Source organism: Oncorhynchus kisutch, linkage group LG4 (genome assembly GCF_002021735.2).
Source record: "Oncorhynchus kisutch isolate 150728-3 linkage group LG4, Okis_V2, whole genome shotgun sequence".
Taxonomy (NCBI): domain Eukaryota; kingdom Metazoa; phylum Chordata; class Actinopteri; order Salmoniformes; family Salmonidae; genus Oncorhynchus; species Oncorhynchus kisutch.
The window spans coordinates 37,353,944-37,375,381 of record NC_034177.2 but is presented as its reverse complement, the minus strand read 5'-3'; the positions used below and the strand labels follow the sequence as shown (position 1 = coordinate 37,375,381).

The following is a 21,438-nucleotide window of genomic DNA, read 5'->3' as shown; positions in this document are numbered from 1 at the left end:
GTCTGGATACCTGAGCAAAAAGTGGCATCTTGTAAGTGCTTTACATTAAACTTCCAATAGGATGCCTGCCGGGGCCCTGGTGAAATAGACAGCCATGCCAAGGTTATGTGGTGATCCGAAAAACCCACCGGGAGAATGTTAGCACCCAACAGCCTATTGCTCCGATTCCTGGACATGTAAAAACAATCAAGTTGGGCTGCACTCATCTTAGCCCCAAAAACCTTCACCCATGTATACTGTCTTGCGTTGGGATGTAAAGTTCTCCAAACATCCACTAGGTCAAACTGATTAATTATGTCCCTTAACACTCCCACTGTCACTGAATGAGGCTCTTCCCCATTTCTGTCTTTCGTAAAATCCATTGTACAGTTCCAGTCCTCGGCAACCACCAGCCTCAGGCGCTACCTGTGAGAGTTCCTGTCTAAGACACCCAAATAGAACCCCCCCTCTCTCTCCATGTATTAGGTGCCCCTTTCCACCAGAGCCCCTAATCGACTTCATTCCCCACATCACTATGCATCTCTTGCAGAATCAACACCTGTACTTTTTTTAGTTTTACATAGTCACCCAACACACTCCTCTTTCCCGCATCTCTGGTGGCATTTATATTGAGCGAGCCTACCCGAAGAGTATCCATAAGAATTGGGAGAAAAGCCAGCAAAGAAAGAAACCAATAGCAAAGCTCAAAAAGCCCCAGTGCCAGAAAGAAACTATACATCTAAACAGTGTCTGAAGCTAAACCCTTACGCACTGTTGTGACCCACTTCCTCAACCTAAAATGTTTCCTGGGTGAAAGGACACCATGCCCCTCATTTTTCATAGCATATTGTATTGATCTTACAAATGTTCTCAGATCAGAAAAAAGCCTCAAGATGAACCTTGTCAGTTCCCTCAATGTGTATTTTGATGCCTCTGACTGGCTGTCAGCTACGGGCCCATTGAAGAGGAGTCTGAAAAAAATCTTCATCATCATCTTCCTCAGACTCACTTTCCTCCTCATCTCCATCTCCCATCCTGACCACCTGCCCTTCCCCTCTGTTCAGGGCCTCCCCCAGCACCAGGCAAAGGTTCCATGGTGCCTTTGGTCACACCAGCCTCTCCCCTCCCACCTCCTTAATTCTACCCATTTTTCCTTTTCCACTTGACACCCTCCTCCTCCCCCTTAGTCTCTTACACTTCCCCACTATACTCTTCTCATCCAATAGCATAACCTGACTAGACCCAGCCTCATCTACACCACCCTCCATAGCATGACTAGGCCCAGCCTCCGCTACACCACCATCCATAGCATGACTAGACCCAGCCTCAGCTATACCACCATCTCTAGCCTGACTAGGCCCAGCCTCATCTACACCACCATCACTTGCATGACTAGGCCCAGCCTCTGCTGTCTGCATCTCATTGCCCCCTGCACGTTGACCTCGATTTCCCCCACTGGCGCTTGTGCCCTCACCTTGTCTACGTGGGCATGCAAAGTTCTTATGCGCCAAATCCCCACACTCAAAACACCGTAGACTATCTGTGCTGGCAAACCCTGAGTAGGGTCCCTCCCCATGCCTCACTTTAAAATGCACATTTAGCTGTTGCTCATTGTTATTCAGACACCTAAACACTTGCCTCCGGAACGAAACAATGTGCTTAACGGCATCTGCCTGAAAACCTGCCGACAGTACATGAAAACTATTAGCAAACTTACCAAAACGACTCAGCTCTTTCGTAATTTGATCATCCATAATAAACGCTGGCAAATTCATAACTACCACCCTTGTCGAAGGGGTAGAAAGAGGCGAAATTGGTACCAACACACCCCTTACAAATATTCCATTAGCAATCAGCCTACCAACCAAATTTGCTCTTTTCATGAACACAACCACAGCTTTGTTCATTCTGGAAGCGGAATGTGTAAATTCAGCTCCTACCTGTACACCGACCGCGAGCAGAACCTCCTCCACTTTAACTCCATTTTCAGTAACACACCTGAATCCATGCCGTATTGTTCCCATTCCATTTTGCCAAGATTATAATTGTAAATGAATGGAAAGTACAAGTGGAAGATGTTTGCGAACACTGCTCCAGATCACTTGATATTCACCACAAGAGGGAGGAAAAGAAGGGGAAAGGCAGGGCAATAGGCAATTTAATTCAAAGTAAATTTGATTTGGCCCAATATGATCATTAGCTTTTTTTTAAAGTTTTAATTCTCATGTGCATAGCCTGTAGTTGGAAGGCCCGCAACTTGGGCAACATATGCTGCAAATAACAAATCGATGACTGTTGAGTTGTGAATGTCAGTGGAAAGCAGCTAAAATAGGGCCAAGCATAACACAATATAAACAATTTAATCACGGGAAAACATAATTTGGAAAACAAAGGGCTATTGCTGTAAAGAGAAGAAAATTAAAACACAAATCTGTTTTTCAGTTATCAAAATTATCAACTTGAGCGAATAGTAGTATATCTTATTGGAACGAGTGGTGAGCATCGTCCATATCTCAGGTGAGTGGACACATTCACTATTAATCATTGAGTCAGTCAGTGCCACTTGAAACTTTGTGTTTGGACAATCATTTCCTACTCCAGGTTAGAAAGATGTCATATTGTACAATTTGTGTCTCCCTTTCCACATGCCTAGATTAGATGGTTGCATACAAGCAGTATCACTGCAGCCTAAGTTAATTTAGCTCATGGCTGTTTGTAAAAAAAAGCCTGCAAAAAAGCCTGTTGTGAACAGCGTGCACATTTCTTTGTAGGCACTGCATATTTACAATTGGTGTGTGTGAGAGTGTGTGTCTGTGTGTGTGTGAGAGAGTGAGTGAGTGAGTGAGTGAGTGAGTATCTGAAGGCATCACTGAGTCTTCTTCAGGGTCAGAAGGTACAGTGACGCCGAAACGTTGGTGTATTACACAATATATTACTAGGAGTTTATACATATGGAGTGTGTGACTCTCTTTGTTTTTATAGCTTACAGTTTATTTATCGTTAGACAGCACCTCTACACTAAATACTTTTCTCCAGGTGTGTGCCAGCTCATGCTTTTTATGTAACTAAATTAACAAACACAAGATTGTGGCTAATAAAACTGAGAACATAAAGAAACGATTTAAGGACCATGGTCAGCGATGCGAGCCATTGCTGAGAAAAGCGCTCACCTTGATGCAGCACTGGTGGGTGGAAAGCTCCTCTCGCTGTGCCGCGCCCAGCACTGTGTTGCTTTGTGGGCTAGTACGCCTACATGTTTGACATTAGCAGGAACATGCCTGCAAGCCGAGGGTGAGAGAATGCCATGTTATTAATGTAATATTGTTCCCATTCCCCATTCTCAAAGTTTCGATTTTTAAACGAATAAAAAATGATCTTAGTCATACAGGATATACAGTATCGGAGAGCATCATCCATAACCCTGATGAGTGTGCTGTGCACATATGTGACTCATTTCAGGAAACTAGGCATATGTTGCGGGCCACTACTTTTTAATCAAAATGTGTTTTTTGGCAGAAACGCCTTCTGGAACATGTACACTTGCATGTACCTTAATAACAAAATGTTATGCCATCTGTAAATACAAATACAATTGTTAAATTATGGGCCTAGTTGGTTTAGCCACAGAAAAAGCAAACATCCTTAATTGGCTGAGATAATGAGTGTGTCGGACATGCAGAAAGATGAGTTTCTGGAGGACCGAGTTTTGAAATCAGTGGAATTAGAGTATGATAGCTAAGGAGATGGAGAAAAGACCTGTTTCCGGATTACATCTTCAACCAAACTAAGGTCAATCATGGCATCCGTGACAGGGAGAAGCATCCATCCATGATGTGTACAAGTAAGTAAGTCTAAATAGTTACATTTTCAGATATCACATGTTTCTAATTTTGACAGAAAGCAATTTTAATTTCAAGTTAAAGTGTGATATTTAATTTAAAGTTAAAGCTAGCTAGCTGGCTGGCTGGCTTGCTATCTAACATTACTTGTATCATCTGTGTAGTAATATGATTTGTATCTCAGAGCCATTTGCTTTGATAGTTCTAGCCTAACGTTAGCTAGCTAACATTAAACCTGGTTGGTTAGCTACCTGCAGATGAATGCAGGGTAGTAATGTCATGAGTTGGGATTATGGTTCATTGTTTACCTAGCTAGCTAGCTACATGCATTAACAAAAGACTCTACTATGCAAGTAAACATTTCAATAGAATGTTACTGCAACAAATGTTGATTGATGTAGCTGGTAAATTCGCTCTGGCTATATACTCCGATTTCAGAGCACTCTCGTCTTAGTGTGCCAGAGCACAGAATAACTGACGAATTTACTAATGCTCAACACCCATTGAATATGTTCGGTACCAGTAAACGTTGGCCAAAAAAAGTGTAAATTGTTGCCTGCAGCACTGTTGCAGTCACCAACGCTCTGGATAACATAAAAACAGCCTAACAATCTCTGCTAGGGTGAGTAAAATGGTCAGTGAGCTGTTTTCTCATTTGTGTCTAGAAGTAGCTAGCAAGCTAGCCAACGTTAGCCAGATCACTTTGGTGCTTGACTGCTGTTGTTAGGACAGAACGCTCAGATCAACCCTTAAAGAGATAAGTGGGGCTTAAGGTTAAGAGGGTGTGAAGGATGCTGAATGGGTGGAGACAAAGAGGAGCTCTCTAGTAGGCACCAAAAAATTAAAAGGCCATTTTCTTAAAAATCAGGTTATGAAGGCCAGGCTTAGAACTTGTGCTAATCTAATTTGGTTCTGTTTATGAAGGTCTTAGGAAACAATAGAATATCAAATGTCAATATTGGAAAGAACATAACACACTTGTCATGTGTTTATGTTACTGTAGGCTATATGTAAAACCAAAAAAACACTAAAAACAGAATTTCTATTTGTGGAGTGCCTTTTCTTACAACTATGAATTGTGCATTGAAACAAAACAAAATACCCAAACCGCAAGACACGCGTTCAATTATGATTTGACCCTGTTGGTCATCTATGCAGTTTTGAACATCTTGAAGAATTTTTTTATTTTTTTATTATTATTTTTTTTTTTTTTTTTTTTTTTTTAAATTATTTTTTTAATTATTATTATTATATTTTCTTCTTGGGCCTCTATAACTATATCTATTGTTTTTATTTTTGTTGTTGTTGTGTGATTTGGATTAATCCCCTCTACCACACGGAACCCCACTAATCTACTGACGGAACGTAAGGGGTGGCTAACAGACCTCCATCCTATGCTAGCTTGCTACCGATGCCCTGGCTAGCTGTCTAAATCACCAACCAACCTCTCCACTCACCGGACCCTTTTGATCACTCGACTAAGCATGCCTATCCTTAATGTCAATATGTCTTGTCCATTTCTGTTCTGGTTAGTGTTTATTGGCTTATTTCACTGTAGAGCCTCTAGTCCTGCTCACTATACCTTATCCAACCTATTAGTTCCACCACCCACACATGCAATGACATCTCCTGGTTTCAACGATGTTTCTAGAGACAATATCTCTCTCTTCATCACTCAATACCTAGGTTTACCTCCACTGTATTCACATCCTGCCATACATTTGTCTGTACATTATACCTTGATGCTATTTTATCGCCCCCAGAAACCTCCTTTTACTCTATGTTCCAGACGTTCTAGACGACCAATTCTCATAGCTTTTAGCCGTACCCTTATTCTACTCCTCCTATGTTCCTCTGGCGATGTAGAGGTGAATCCAGGCCCTGCAGTGCCTAGCTCCACTCCTATTCCCCAGGCGCTCTCTTTTGACGACTTCTGTAACCGTAATAGCCTTGGTTTCATGCATGTTAACATTAGAAGCCTCCTCCCTAAGTTTGTTCTATTCACTGCTTTAGCACACTCTGCCAACCCGGATGTTCTAGCTGTGTCTGAATCCTGGCTTAGGAAGACCACCAAAAATTCTGAAGTTTTAATTCCAAACTACAACATTTTCAGACAAGATAGAACTGCCAAAGGGGGCGGTGTTGCAATCTACTGCAAAGATAGCCTGCAGAGTTCTGTCCTACTATCCAGGTCTGTACCCAAACAATTTGAACTTCTACTTTTAAAAATCCACCTCTCTAAAAACAAGTCTCTCACCGTTGCCGCCTGCTATAGACCACCCTCTGCCCCCAGCTGTGCTCTGGACACCATATGTGAACTGATTGCCCCCCATCTATCTTCAGAGTTCGTGCTGCTAGGCGACCTAAACTGGAACATGCTTAACACCCCAGCCATCCTACAATCTAAACTTGATGCCCTCAATCTCACACAAATAATCAATGAACCTACCAGGTACCTCCCCAAAACCTTAAACACGGGCACCCTCATAGATATCATCCTAACCAACTTCCCCTCTAAATACACCTCTGCTGTCTTCAACCAAGATCTCAGCGATCACTGCCTCATTGCCTGCATCCGTAATGGGTCAGCGGTCAAACGACCTCCACTCATCACTGTAAAACGCTCCCTGAAACACTTCTGCGAGCAGGCCTTTCTAATCGACCTGGCCGGGGTATCCTGGAAGGATATTGATCTCATCCCGTCAGTAGAGGATGCCTGGATATTTTTTAAAAATGCCTTCCTAACCATCTTAAATAAACATGCCCCATTCAAGAAATTTAGAACCAGGAACAGATATAGCCCTTGGTTCTCCCCAGACCTGACTGCCCTTAACCAACACAAAAACATCCTATGGCGTTCTGCATTAGCATCGAACAGCCCCCGTGATATGCAGCTGTTCAGGGAAGCTAGAAATCATTATACACAGGCAGTTAGAAAAGCCAAGGCTAGCTTTTTCAAGCAGAAATTTGCTTCCTGCAACACTAACTCAAAAAAGTTCTGGGACACTGTAAAGTCCATGGAGAATAAGAACACCTCCTCCCAGCTGCCCACTGCACTGAAGATAGGAAACACTGTCACCACTGATAAATCCACCATAATTGAGAATTTCAATAAGCATTTTTCTACGGCTGGCCATGCTTTCCACCTGGCTACTCCTACCCCGGACAACAGCACTGCACCCCCAACAGCAACTCGCCCAAGCCTTCCCCATTTCTCCTTCTCCCAAATCCATTCAGCTGATGTTCTGAAAGAGCTGCAAAATCTGGACCCCTACAAATCAGCCGGGCTAGACAATCTGGACCCTTTCTTTCTAAAATTATCTGCCGAAATTGTTGCCACCCCTATTACTAGCCTGTTCAACCTCTCTTTCGTGTCGTCTGAGATTCCCAAAGATTGGAAAGCAGCTGCGGTCATCCCCCTCTTCAAAGGGGGGGACACTCTTGACCCAAACTGCTACAGACCTATATCTATCCTACCGTGCCTTTCTAAGGTCTTCGAAAGCCAAGTCAACAAACAGATTACCGACCATTTCGAATCTCACCATACCTTCTCTGCTATGCAATCTGGTTTCAGAGCTGGTCATGGGTGCACCTCAGCCACGCTCAAGGTCCTAAACGATATCTTAACCGCCATCGATAAGAAACATTACTGTGCAGCCGTATTCATTGATCTGGCCAAGGCTTTCGACTCTGTCAATCACCATATCCTCATCGGCAGACTCGACAGCCTTGGTTTCTCAAATGATTGCCTCGCCTGGTTCACCAACTACTTCTCTGATAGAGTTCAGTGTGTCAAGTCGGAGGGTCTGCTGTCCGGACCTCTGGCAGTCTCTATGGGGGTGCCACAGGGTTCAATTCTTGGACCGACTCTCTTCTCTGTATACATCAATGAGGTCGCTCTTGCTGCTGGTGAGTCCCTGATCCACCTCTACGCAGACGACACCATTCTGTATACTTCCGGCCCTTCTTTGGACACTGTGTTAACAACCCTCCAGGCAAGCTTCAATGCCATACAACTCTCCTTCCGTGGCCTCCAATTGCTCTTAAATACAAGTAAAACTAAATGCATGCTCTTCAACCGATCGCTACCTGCACCTACCCGCCTGTCCAACATCACTACTCTGGACGGCTCTGACTTAGAATACGTGGACAACTACAAATACTTAGGTGTCTGGTTAGACTGTAAACTCTCCTTCCAGACCCATATCAAACATCTCCAATCCAAAGTTAAATCTAGAATTGGCTTCCTATTTCGCAACAAAGCATCCTTCACTCATGCTGCCAAACATACCCTTGTAAAACTGACCATCCTACCAATCCTCGACTTTGGCGATGTCATTTACAAAATAGCCTCCAATACCCTACTCAACAAATTGGATGCAGTCTATCACAGTGCAATCCGTTTTATCACCAAAGCCCCATATACTACCCACCATTGCGACCTGTACGCTCTCGTTGGCTGGCCCTCGCTTCATACTCGTCGCCAAACCCACTGGCTCCATGTCATCTACAAGACCCTGCTAGGTAAAGTCCCCCCTTATCTCAGCTCGCTGGTCACCATAGCATCTCCCACCTGTAGCACACGCTCCAGCAGGTATATCTCTCTAGTCACCCCCAAGACCAATTCTTTCTTTGGCCGCCTCTCCTTCCAGTTCTCTGCTGCCAATGACTGGAACGAACTACAAAAATCTCTGAAACTGGAAACACTTATCTCCCTCACTAGCTTTAAGCACCAACTGTCAGAGCAGCTCACAGATTACTGCACCTGTACATAGCCCACCTAAAATTTAGCCCAAACAACTACCTCTTTCCCAACTGTATTTAATTTTTATTTATTTATTTATTTTGCTCCTTTGCACCCCATTATTTTTTTATTTCTACTTTGCACATTCTTCCATTGCAAAACTACCATTCCAGTATTTTACTTGCTATATTGTATTTACTTTGCCATCATGGCCTTTTTTTGCCTTTACCTCCCTTCTCACCTCATTTGCTCACATTGTATATAGACTTGTTTATACTGCATTATTGACTGTATGTTTGTTTTTACTCCATGTGTAACTCTGTGTCGTTTTATCTGTCGAACTGCTTTGCTTTATCTTGGCCAGGTCGCAATTGTAAATGAGAACTTGTTCTCAACTTGCCTACCTGGTTAAATAAAGGTAAAATAAAAAAAAATAAAAAAAAGAACAATTTGGCCTTAAATTCCCATGTACTCTTAGAATCTCCACCCGGCACAGCCAAAAGAGGACTGGGCACCTCTCAGAGCCTGGTTCAGCTTTTTCCGAACCCTTTTTACATCTGGGATTCTGTATAGCACTTTGTGACATCTACAGATGTAAAAATGCCTTTATAAATACATTTGATTGATTGAATTAAGAAAATATCAGTAGCCTAAATATCAGTATAGGCGTCAAGCATGCTTGTGAATAGTGAAAATCAACAAAAAGAAATAATGGCATTACAATGAATATAAGTGTCGATATGATGGCGGTCAAAAATTGTATATTATTGTCAGTTATTGGACACATTATTTGTGGTCTCGCTCGTGCTTGCAGTATGGTGTGCATTTTCACACAATAATGGATTTCATTATTCTGTTATCCCTTGTCCTAACAGTCACCACACATCTTTGTCACTTTCAGTTGATTTCAACACTTCCAACAAACAAGTCACCTGCAGCTGAAACAGGTGTCCGGTTTCTGTTGGATTGCATCTGCCCACCTTGCAGCTTCTCCATCCTGGTAGCTGTGCGCAATTTGGCTCATGCAATAGCTCACGTGGAATCTTTGCTGTTGCCTTGGCCCTCATATGTCTCTCACGTAGCCCGTGTGCCAGACTCATGATGAAGTTTCTTCTGCTCATGGGTGTTGTTCATGCACTGCTTGAAAAACACATGCGTTGATAGCAGCTAAGTCAAGCATGTTGTAGAACACAGCAACAGGCCAGCCGGGAGTTCCTCATTTCACCTAGCACAGCCATTATCCGACACTCGCTCACCTGCTGTCCGATATGGATCCTTTCCCAGATATGGTAAGCCGTTCAGCATGAATCAGAATAATAGAGATGTCATGATCCATTTCTTCCCCGCCATTTGAGTCGTTTTCATTCAGATATTGTAACAACGCTTACGCAGCATGTGCATCCATTCGTCTTGGTCTTGCCATTATAAATGATGCACGCTCTCACTGTGTAGCCTACTCCATTTAGGCCTAAAGGAGACAAATACATCTGCTTAAATTCGGTGGACTGATATAGGCTACACCGTTTTGGGATTATAATTAGAATAGATGAATACAATAGAATGGCCCACCCTGTTCTTCATTCACAATTGATGAATACATAATTATGCATTGTTCGCTTCTCCTCACTCATCAACTCACACATTCTCCCCTTTTCTCCCCATCATACTATACTTCATTTTTTTTAAATCTGGTGTTACAGTATATGTGTGAAATTAGTTTCAGTATAGTTTAGGTTCAGTTTTGAGGCAATTATCGGGGTGAATATCAACTGGGAATGTCACATTCAACTATGGGAGAAGGAGCGGAGCAGGCTGGGGAAAATCATTCAAGCAATTACATCCCCTTCTAAAACTGGTTATAACTCCAATTCTGTTTGTGATATTTCGATTCTAACAACAACAACAGTGTTATATAGACTTATTTCTGAAAAGTCAAGGACGAGGGGGACATTATTTAAACATGGCAGAGTAATTAAACATTTACATGTATTAGATATAAACGAATCCCCATCTAAATCCGTCAGTTTAAGCTATATATATATATATATATATATATATGTTTTTTTTTTGTGAAATGTGGAAGAGCGATTTTTGTCAGACCATGAGACAGCCTCCGAACGGCTTGACCTACACACTTAGTTTTGCTCTATGCCCCCCCCCCCCCCCAAGTGTCAGGAGACTCGTCTGAAGTTGGTACCGTTGATGGGCCAACATCTGTTTGGTAGCATCGGAACCGTTTGGGTTATACAGTAATGGGACCCCACTGTGGAAAGGAGCGATTCTCAGGAACACAATGGTGTTCTCCGTTTTGCTACAACCCCCACAAGTGTCACCAGAATACCGGTTAAAAACTAATGGAAATATGAAGGTAATTTTGTTCCTACCCCCCTCCAAAAAAAGGGAGGTTGAATGTGTAAAAAATAAATATATTTCTAGAGTTTTAAAAAATCTCCTACATTTAGGACATACACTTCAAAACCGAGTTTCTTATTAAACCGTCCTTTTTCTATTTATGAATGCGTTATCATATGCGTTTCTATGGGCTTTAGTAGTAAAGGACAAAATATATATTGTTTTTAGAGCTAAATTTGTCATAAAATTCTAAGTCAAATAGGCGAATGATCCATAGTCATCTACAAACAATTCAACATGTCAGTTTAGTATCCCCCCACAACGTCTTAGGTATTAACCTGTCTCCTCCCCTTTATCTACTCTGATTGAAATGGATTTAACAATTTACTTCAGTAAGGGATCATAACTTTCACTTGGTTTCACCTGGTCAGTCTATGTCATGGAAAGAGCAGGTGTACTTAATGTTTTGTACACAGTGTATACCACAAATTATGCTACTTTCTTTCTTGCCAACAGACTGCATAGCGGCCTAAAGGAGCAGACGAAGCTTGTAATTTCAGCTCCCTCAATGCCAGCACTGAGCGAACTGCAGCGCGGTCGGCAAAGGCGAGCCAACTAGTCTTTACTCGAGCATACATTAGAGCGAAGCACCTCAGCATTAAAAAAAAGATACTACACCTTGGTGGTTAGGTCTAAATTAAAGTGCATAAGCTGGAGCCCTATAGTGTTCTTGCAACATCATTCTCAAAGATATGGCGGTGCTCATATGTTGAGTTTTTCTCCAGGGCGCATGCGGTGAGCCTTAGAAATACAACAGTTTAAAGTCCATTGCTCTGCATTGTGCTCTGCAAATAGCTTTGGTGGGCTTCCTACCGTTAATATTCTAATCGGCAAAAAAATATTAAACTTTATAGAACCAATGCTAGAACCGATGTTATTAGCCCTCAGGTATAGATGCTGAAGTGCAACGGTCCGAATACAGCATGGGATGCTGCAACATACTGCATCACCACTACTCAACACGACTGAGTCAACCAGCAGCTTCACCAATTATGATCAGTAGCCTGTCAGCATCGTATCAGCATCGTATGAACAGATATTGCAGTCTTTATCTTCAAGGTTAGTCAAATAAAGGCATAATCGACTCGCAGTTCTACGCGCCCTCCACATATGCACACACACACGACAAATCGAATGGTCCATTCATTCATCACATCACACAAAAATGAGCTTTTTTGTCCGATGACGTCAGATGAAGCTTTCAGGCTATGCCCTCGTTGAAGTGCTATTGGTTGCTTGTAGTAAGATAATAAGGCAAAGTGGGATAGAGCAGCAAAGGAACACTCATTTGAAATAGTCTATAAGGTTACAAATAGGCTTCAGCTAGAACCGTAACACACTGTGGGCAGGGTGTCGGTGCCATGTAGGAATCAATTAAATTAAACAAATAAACACATATAACTTACTTGTCACCAAAGATGCTGATGTTAGCAGATCTGATTCAAAAAACGACAGTTCCCTCTTCAGCTCCTTGCCCTCGAAAACTGCATCGAAAATAGGCTACATCCGAAATTCTCAAGCATCCTGAAACCTAGACTCCGTGATGATACTTTCACACAGTTTATCCGGTCCCCACATTGTAAACGATGTAGCGTTTAATCCATCAATTAGAATCAATCGGTTAGGTGTTAGGACTTGCAGAACGACGATAGAGTCAATTTATCCATCCCCCATTCAAATGTTTCAAGACGCAAATATACGAAGGCACCCACAAGTGCCACCGTTGAAACTAATGGTTAAATGCAGAGTGATAACAAGGCAAAAATGCTATATGTGTCACAGTCCGGTGACATTTCGTTTATCAGTTAGGAATTTAGGAGAAATCTGAACTCTTCCCAGATCCATCCTTCATGTTTTAATTTTCAATAAAACAACCAACCAACCTCTTCAGAGCCAGACTACTAACGACACAGTCTCACGCAGCCGTGGACCCGCAGATTGATAACATCCTGAAACCTCGTCATAATCTACGGCTCATCCACATATTGAGCAAACATGAAGTGGCTGATGGTTGTCATTCCGTTGTCACACTTTTAGCTAGAACTTTTTTCTCCCTCTTCAGTTCCTTGCTACTCTGCAACCCCCCAGGGATCTGATTAGATTTCAACTCACAACCCAGTGCGGATTTCAATATTCTTATTTCTCTTTGCCTCCGTATTGATTGTCGTTGGATTGGATCTCGGAGATGCTAGCATATGAATTCGTCAGGTGGATGAGGCGAATAATGATAAAGTCGCCAGGTTTATCTTTGTCTTCGGATAGATTCTTCTATCGATTTTCATCGGCTACTGTATGTTTGATGTAGGAACTACTACTGCGCGTCAGATGGGAAATTCAGCAGGTCTCCTCATAGAAGTAGCCTATAAAGACCACATAGATGCGTTAAAGCCTTGTTCACCACGAACACATCCTTCCTTGATCTGTGACTCTTCAATCAAATGCAAAATGTCATAGCATACGCTATAGTATTCTTATAGTTCCAAATGCTTCGTGTCCCGACTTCTCATCGCATCTCGAGAGCCGTTTGTTCAACAAGCTACATCTGCCAGTTTTCATCCACAGCAATCATCGACTCCTCTCTTTGCGCTCTGGCTCTATACACATCTCAGAGACTCCCCAGTACAGCCAATTCACTGATATCTCACAAGAGGGAACGAATATCCACCCTGATGATCCTCGGCGCGCGCTCCTCAGCAACTGAAATTGCGCGTTTAAGATGATGGGCAATACTGACCACAAATCACCAGGCTAAGAATACGTTTACATCCACCAAACTCCAACTTCAAATACGCAATGCATTTGTGAACTCTCATATAAATCATATGCATGATCAAGTTTGGAGCTAGACACTAGACAGTGGGCAGTGCTGGGAAGTATTTTTTTCTTAAATTGCAGCGAGATGACAGCCTCACACCCACACCGGACTGGCTTCCTCCCTAACTCAGAACAAGACCATCAGTATTCCGCCAGTCAGTGCTGGTGGATTGATGCTGCTATCAGAGGCGCGGATGCTGCAGTTAATGCCAGAAATGCTCCCTCTAGACTGGCTCAACATATCTCCTTTAAAGCGCATTCATGTGTGGCGTCCCCCTATATTTTCCCCACGCACCCGTTCTTACTTTTGATGGGTGAAATACAATTATCACGTTTCCTGCCATCATCTATCCACTGATTGGTCAATTGCATTATCAGTTGATGTCATAAGGAGCGAGGTCTGGTGGTAATATGGGTGCGTGTAAGCGCTTTTGTGCTCCAGTGCGTGTAAGACCTAGGAATGTGTGTGTGTGTGTGTGTGTGTGTGTGTGTGTGTGTGTGTGTGTGTGTGTGTGTGTGTGTGTTAGAGAGCGAGAGAGAGGGAAGGAGGGAGGGAGATGGGACACGACTGCCATCTACCGACTCCCCCTCCCCCTCTATGACACCATCAGAGCCACCGGCTACGAGCAGCCGGGTAGACTACGGTCCATTTTTGGAAGCAAGAATTTCGCCATCTGAATGTCCTGCATGGTTATAGCCATATTATTGCATATTATGCACACAGACACGACTCAAGATCGAACCCATTTTAGCCAACATAATTCAGCAAAGTGGAGTCATGAAAACGAACACACTCACAATATTTGAGGCATCTGACCAGCTAGCTACACTTGAATAGACAGTTCATATTTTGGGCCTCAGTGAGTCTACAATTCCATTCACATTGGGATGCGCAACTGTTTGGAAACATTCAATGAACGGGCAACTAAGGTACCGAATTATAAGAAATCATCATTGCAATGACTGTTAACCAGCGCTTTTGTCTAGTTCACTCAATAAATATTATGCACTTCATCATCAAGCAGTGAAAGAGGCCAATGCATGGTACTAGCTAATTGTTGTGTCAGGGTGATTTCTCAACACTAGAATGGAATTACAGTCAATACAGTGCAGAACAAACAGAAGGCCTAGATAATTGTCTAACATGTTACAATTATGATACACTATTTATTTAGTCTAATCAACTAATAATACTGAAAGTAGTCTAAGTCCTCTGGGATTGCTTTATATGATTGTATAAAATATGCATTTGCTATGAGTCCTGAGGTCTCAGACAAGGTTACTCATCATGTGACTTTAGCCCACCGAACTACCTCTGCTACACATAGGACTACTTAAACAATAAACTTAATATGATAGTTTGACAGTGGCTACAATAAGCAGCAGTGAGTGGCATACAGTACAGTTGAAGTCGAAAGTTTGCATACTCCTTAGCCAAATACAGTGCCTTGCGAAAGTATTCGGCCCCCTTGAACTTTGTGACCTTTTGCCACATTTCAGGCTTCAAACATAAAGATATAAAACTGTATTTTTTTGTGAAGAATCAACAACAAGTGGGACACAATCATGAAGTGGAACGACATTTATTGGATATTTCAAACTTTTTTAACAAATCAAAAACTGAAAAATTGGGCGTGCAAAATTATTCAGCCCCCTTAAGTTAATACTTTGTAGCGCCACCTTTTGCTGCGATTACAGCTGTAAGTCGCTTGGGGTATGTCTCTATCAGTTTTGCACATCGAGAGACTGAAATCTTTTCCCATTCCTCCTTGCAAAACAGCACGAGCTCAGTGAGGTTGGATGGAGAGCATTTGTGAACAGCAGTTTTCAGTTCTTTCCACAGATTCTCGATTGGATTCAGGTCTGGACTTTGACTTGGCCATTCTAACACCTGGATATGTTTATTTTTTAACCATTCCATTGTAGATTTTGCTTTATGTTTTGGATCATTGTCTTGTTGGAAGACAAATCTCCGTCCCAGTCTCAGGTCTTTTGCAGACTCCATCAGGTTTTCTTCCAGAATGGTCCTGTATTTGGCTCCATCCATCTTCCCATCAATTTTAACCATCTTCCCTGTCCCTGCTGAAGAAAAGCAGCCCCAAACCATGATGCTGCCACCACCATGTTTGACAGTGGGGATGGTGTGTTCAGGGTGATGGGCTGTGTTGCTTTGACGCCAAACATAACGTTGCCAAAAAGTTCAATTTTGGTTTCATCTGACCAGAGCACCTTCTTCCACATGTTTGGTGTGTCTCCCAGGTGGCTTGTGGCAAACTTTAAACAACACTTTTTATGGATATCTTTAAGAAATGGCTTTCTTCTTGCCACTCTTCCATAAAGGCCAGATTTGTGCAATATACAACTGATTGTTGTCCTATGGACAGATTCTCCCACCTCAGCTGTAGATCTCTGCAGTTCATCCAGAGTGATCATGGGCCTCTTGGCTGCATCTCTGATCAGTCTTCTCCTTGTATGAGCTGAAAGTTTAGAGGGACGGCCAGGTCTTGGTAGATTTGCAGTGGTCTGATACTCCTTCCATTTAAATATTATCGCTTGCACAGTGCTCCTTGGGATGTTTAAAGCTTGGGAAATCTTTTTGTATCCAAATCCGGCTTTAAACTTCTTCACAACAGTATCTCGGACCTGCCTGGTGTGTTCCTTGTTCTTCATGATGCTCTCTGCGCTTTTAACGGACCTCTGAGACTATCACAGTGCAGGTGCATTTATACGGAGACTTGATTACCCACAGGTGGATTGTATTTATCATCATTAGTCATTTAGGTCAACATTGGATCATTCAGAGATCCTCACTGAACTTCTGGAGAGAGTTTGCTGCACTGAAAGTAAAGGGGCTGAATAATTTTGCACGCCCAATTTTTCAGTTTTTGATTTGTTAAAAAAGTTTGAAATATCCAATAAATGTTGTTCCACTTCATGATTGTGTCCCACTTGTTGTTGATTCTTCACAAAAAAATACAGTTTTATATCTTTATGTTTGAAGCCTGAAATGTGGCAAAAGTTCGCAAAGTTCAAGGGGGCCGAATAATTTCGCAAGGCACTGTACATTTAAACTCAGTTTTTCACAATTCCTGACATTTAATCCTAGTGAAATATCCCTGTCTTGGGTCAGTTAGAATCACCAATTTATTTTAAGAATGTGAAATTTCAGAATAATAGTAGAGAGATTGATTTATTTCAGCTTTTATTTCTTTCATCACATTCCCAGTGGGTCAGAAGTTTACATACACTCAATTAGTATTTGGTAGCATTGCCTTTAAATTGTTTAGCTTGGGTCAAACATTTCGGGTAGACCTCCATAAGCTTCCCACAATACGTTTTTGGCCCATTCCTCCTGAATAATATCCACATAATTATCGTGCCTCATGATGCCATCTATTTTGTGAAGTACACCATGCCCTCCTGCAGCAAAGCACCCCCACAACATGATGCTTCCACCTCCATGCTTCACGGTTAGGATGGTGTTTTTCGACTTGCAAGCCTTCCCCTTTTTCCTCCAAACATAGCGATGGTCATTACGGCCAAACAGTTCTATTTTTGTTTCATCAGACCAGAGGACATTTCTCCAAAAAGTATGATCTTTGTCCCCATCTGCATTTGCAAACAGTAGTTTGGCTTTTCTTATGGCGGTTTTGGAGCAGTGTCTTCTTCCTCGCTGAGCGGCCTTTCAGAAATGTCGATACAGGACTCGTTTTACTATGGCTATATATACTTTTGTACCGGTTTCCTCCAGCATCTTCACAAGGTCCTTTGCTGTTGTTCTGGGATTGATTTGCACTTTTCGCAGTACATTCATCTCTAGGAGACAGAACGCATCTCCTTCCTGAGTGGTATGACGGCTGTTTGGTCCCATGATGTTTATACTTGCGTATTATTGTTTGTACAGATGAACGTGGTACCTTCAGGCATTTGGAAATTGCTCCCAAGGATGAACCAGACTTGTGGAGGTCTACATTTCTCTTTCTGAGGTCTTGGCTGATTTCTTTTGATTTTCCCATGATGTCAAACAAAGAGGCACTGTGTTTGAAGGTAGGCCTTGAAATACATCCACAGGTACACCTCAAATTGACTCAAATGATGTCAATCAGCCTATCAGAATCTTCTAAAGCCATGACATCATTTTCTGGAATTTTCCAAGCTGTTTTAAAAGGTACGTGCACTTAGTGTATTGTACTTAGTGTATGCACTTAGTGACTCACTGGAATTGTGATACATTGAATTATAAATTAAATAATCTGTCTGTAAACAATTGTTGGAAAAATTACTTGTGTCATGCACAAAGCAGATGTCCTAACCAACTTTCCAAAACTATGGTTTGTTATCAAGAACATTTGAGTGGTTGAAAAACTAGTGTTAACGACTCCAACCTAAGTGTATGTAAACTTCCGACTTCAACTGTATATACTGACTAGAATTGTGCTAAAACTGGACATTATAATATGGATATAACTATTTGCTTATATGAGAGGGGATGAGACATTTCACTTGCAGTGGTTGCAGTCCTTTTGCCTGGTCCTTTTAAAATGCCAGACCAAGAGTCTGTCCAGCTGTCAACGTCTCATCACATTTCCCTCAACGGTGAAAGTGTTGCATCATTCATCAGTCTTCATAACTGTCGTCATGCCTCCAGTTGTTGACCATTCATCTCTCAAAGTGCACTGCTGCCATCCTGCATTCTTCGCCTACGATTGAGCCATTTTAATTGTTTGACATTAAAGGGTCTCTCTCTCACCCTCTTTCTCATCCCTCCACACACATATACTGCCCATTCATTCTCTCAGAATGACTGTGCAAATGTAACCTATTACAATTGCACACAGCCACAGCCAACCACTCTCCACTGAGGCAAAGTAGTAACCTTTTCCAATAATCGCTCCCTTGCCCCCGCACAGCAGATTCATGCTGTTCACATGTTTTTTTCAATTCACTTTCATTGAGCACTCTGCAATAATAACAGTAATGTTATAACAGCCATGCCTAATGGTTCGGATTGAAGGCTTTCATTTTACTACTCTCCTGTGATTCTCTGGTGACCACTTCTAAAATGGGTCTTGTCTTAGTTCTGTGAACTATGTGTCCTTGTACTCTGAAAGGGCAAGACCCGTGCCCTTGGGATCATCATTAGAATCAAATACAATTCAAATCCAATTGTATTTGTCAAATACTTTGTAAACTACAGGTGTAGACTAACAATGAAATGCTTACTTACGGGCCCTTCCCAATGATGCAGAGAGAGAAAAGAGAAAAAATATAATAATATTGAATAAATACACAATGAGTAACAATAACTAGGCTATATACACAGGGTACCAGTACTGAGTCGATGTGCACAGGTATGAGGTAGATACTGTATGTACATATAGGTAAGAATAAAGTGGGGGGTAGAAGCTGTTCAGGGTCCTGTTGGTTCCAGTGCATTGGTACCACTTGCTGTCCAGTAGCAGAGATAATAGTCTATGACTTTGGTGACTGGAGTCTTTGTCAATTTTAGGGCCTTCCTCTGACACTGCCTGGTAGAAAAGTCCTGGATGGCAGGGAGCTCGGCCCAAGTGATGTACTGGTTCCGTACACACTACCCTCTGTAGCTCCTTGCAGGCGAATGCCAGGTAGTTGCCATACCAAGCGGCGAGGAAACCAGTCAAGATGCTCTCAGTGGTGCAGTTGTAGAACTTTTTGAGGATTTGAGGACCCATGTCAAATCAATTCAGTCTCCTGAGGGGCAAGAGGTGTTGTCGTGCCTTCTTCAAGATGGTGTTAGTATGTATCAGCATACTTTGTTGTGTTGGAGTGTGTTACGATGTGTTGGTGTATGTTAGGATATTAGGATACTCAGAATGAGTGTAAAGTGTCTACAAAAGTAACATTATAGTTTCAGGTTAGGTGAAATACACAAAGCCAAGATTAACTTTAAGTAGGCTTACTGTTATGTTATTGACTCTTAGTATATGTATTATTGATCATACTGTACCATGGGTACAAAAGGGTAAGACAGATACAGGCAGTACAGTAAACACATCAATGACATACAGGCTAATTGAATTACACTAAACATCTGCGTTGGCTGGAAATGTTTATTTTTACCACAGCCGCATATTATTTATTGTCCCTTTAGATAGTCAGCTCAGAAAATACATTGTTATGACGGGAGAAGATGATCGCAGTAAGACAGTATTCAGAAAGTGCTTTAGGCGTATAGCCCTCTTCCTCTCCCTGGGACTATTGCGTTGTCAGGCCTTGAATAAAACATGTGTTGGGATGTTAGAATTAGATAATGTAATAATCATGGTGGGGATATCACATATGATTCAGTCAACGATCAAAAGCAATGTGCTACACATTGCTCAGCTTTATCTGCTCTGCTCAACATCCTCTTTTGGTGGAAGAAAATTTTACAAAATATGGGGGATGATATTGAGTTCCCATTAAGAGAGATCAAAGTATACAAACTTCCAGCTGTGTGATTATTATTACTTGATGCCAGACAGTATAAGCTAGCATTAGATATATACTGAAGGAAAAATAATCATCAAATCATTGTTCATTCCATGTCTCTGTAGGTCCAGCTGACTCTCTTCACTTGAACATTGCTCAAATTACTGTTGTCGATGATGTCATGTCAGTTTTGATAAAATTGGTTTCATGGTCAAGCAGGACCTTAATCTAAGATTAACCTGCACAATAATATGAGGCAAGCCACAGCAAACAGGAAAAGGCTTGGTACAGAAGCACGTACTGGACATGGCTCTAACAGAGTATGTGCATCTCTTGACTTGCCCCACTTCCACATCTCCCTCCAAAACAACACCCATGCTCTCATTATTTATGGTGTTGTTTTTGGAGGTTATGTAGTAGCGCCACTTCTCTATTCCTCCTGGGACTCGGAGACAAATAGAATAATGTGGGAAATGAAGAGGCAGCTGTTGAGAGGCAAGAGCCCGAATTTGTGTCTCTCTGAGAGTGCCACTCGTCATTGGCTTCAAATTTGCTCCAGCAGGCCTGGTGGCAGCTGGGATTACAGTGGTGAGGGGGATACCTCTCTCACTCATCTCTTCTCTCTGTCTTTCTCTCTTTGATCTATCATCCTTTGTTTCACTTTGTTTTCACTGCCTTGTCTAACAGTAAATCTAACAGTAAATGTTAAGCCACAGTTGTTGAGAAAGGTAGCATTTGACAGCTCCTCTTGTCTGCTACAGTAATGCTTTCAGTTCCTCCAACCTAATATTAGCTAGCAGCACAACAAGGACTCTGGTGATACATATTGTATGCACTGTACTTCCCTACAGTGGGGAAAAACATGTTGCCATACAAAATAGTGGAAAACTCAATGAGTAAAATCTCCACAAACAACTCAGCGGCATCTTTGCGATTTATAGGGGTTCAGCAAATTTCAAAGCCTTTATAATTAAGCACATCAATGTATTTGCCATCCTGTTTAATCTCCACTTTGATCCACACTTATCTCTCACTGTACTCGTTATCCAATGGTTCCTTTGGCCCAAAGGGCTCATGATCGAAGGGCAGCAGCACACTCCTAATTCTTAACTCACTGCCAGTAGCCACCCGTCGCTGCCTTGATTCCTCTATTCCACCCCTTCATCTGGCCGCATTGAAATAATTTAAAGCCGGGCCCAC

The 21,438-nt window shown here is 42.1% G+C and overlaps 1 protein-coding gene across 1 annotated transcript in view; it reads right to left on the bottom strand.

Annotated features, from left to right (window-relative positions):
* The window catches only part of LOC109888682 (leucine-rich repeat-containing protein 4C), a 159,028-nt gene extending 145,020 nt beyond the window's left edge, over nucleotides 1-14,008 (bottom strand). Inside the window, exon 1 of the mRNA XM_020479852.2 lies at nucleotides 12,381-14,008. The gene's annotated coding sequence lies outside the window, so the exon portion shown is untranslated. The remainder of the gene's footprint in view (nucleotides 1-12,380) is intronic.
* Between the last annotated feature and the right edge of the window lie 7,430 nt (nucleotides 14,009-21,438).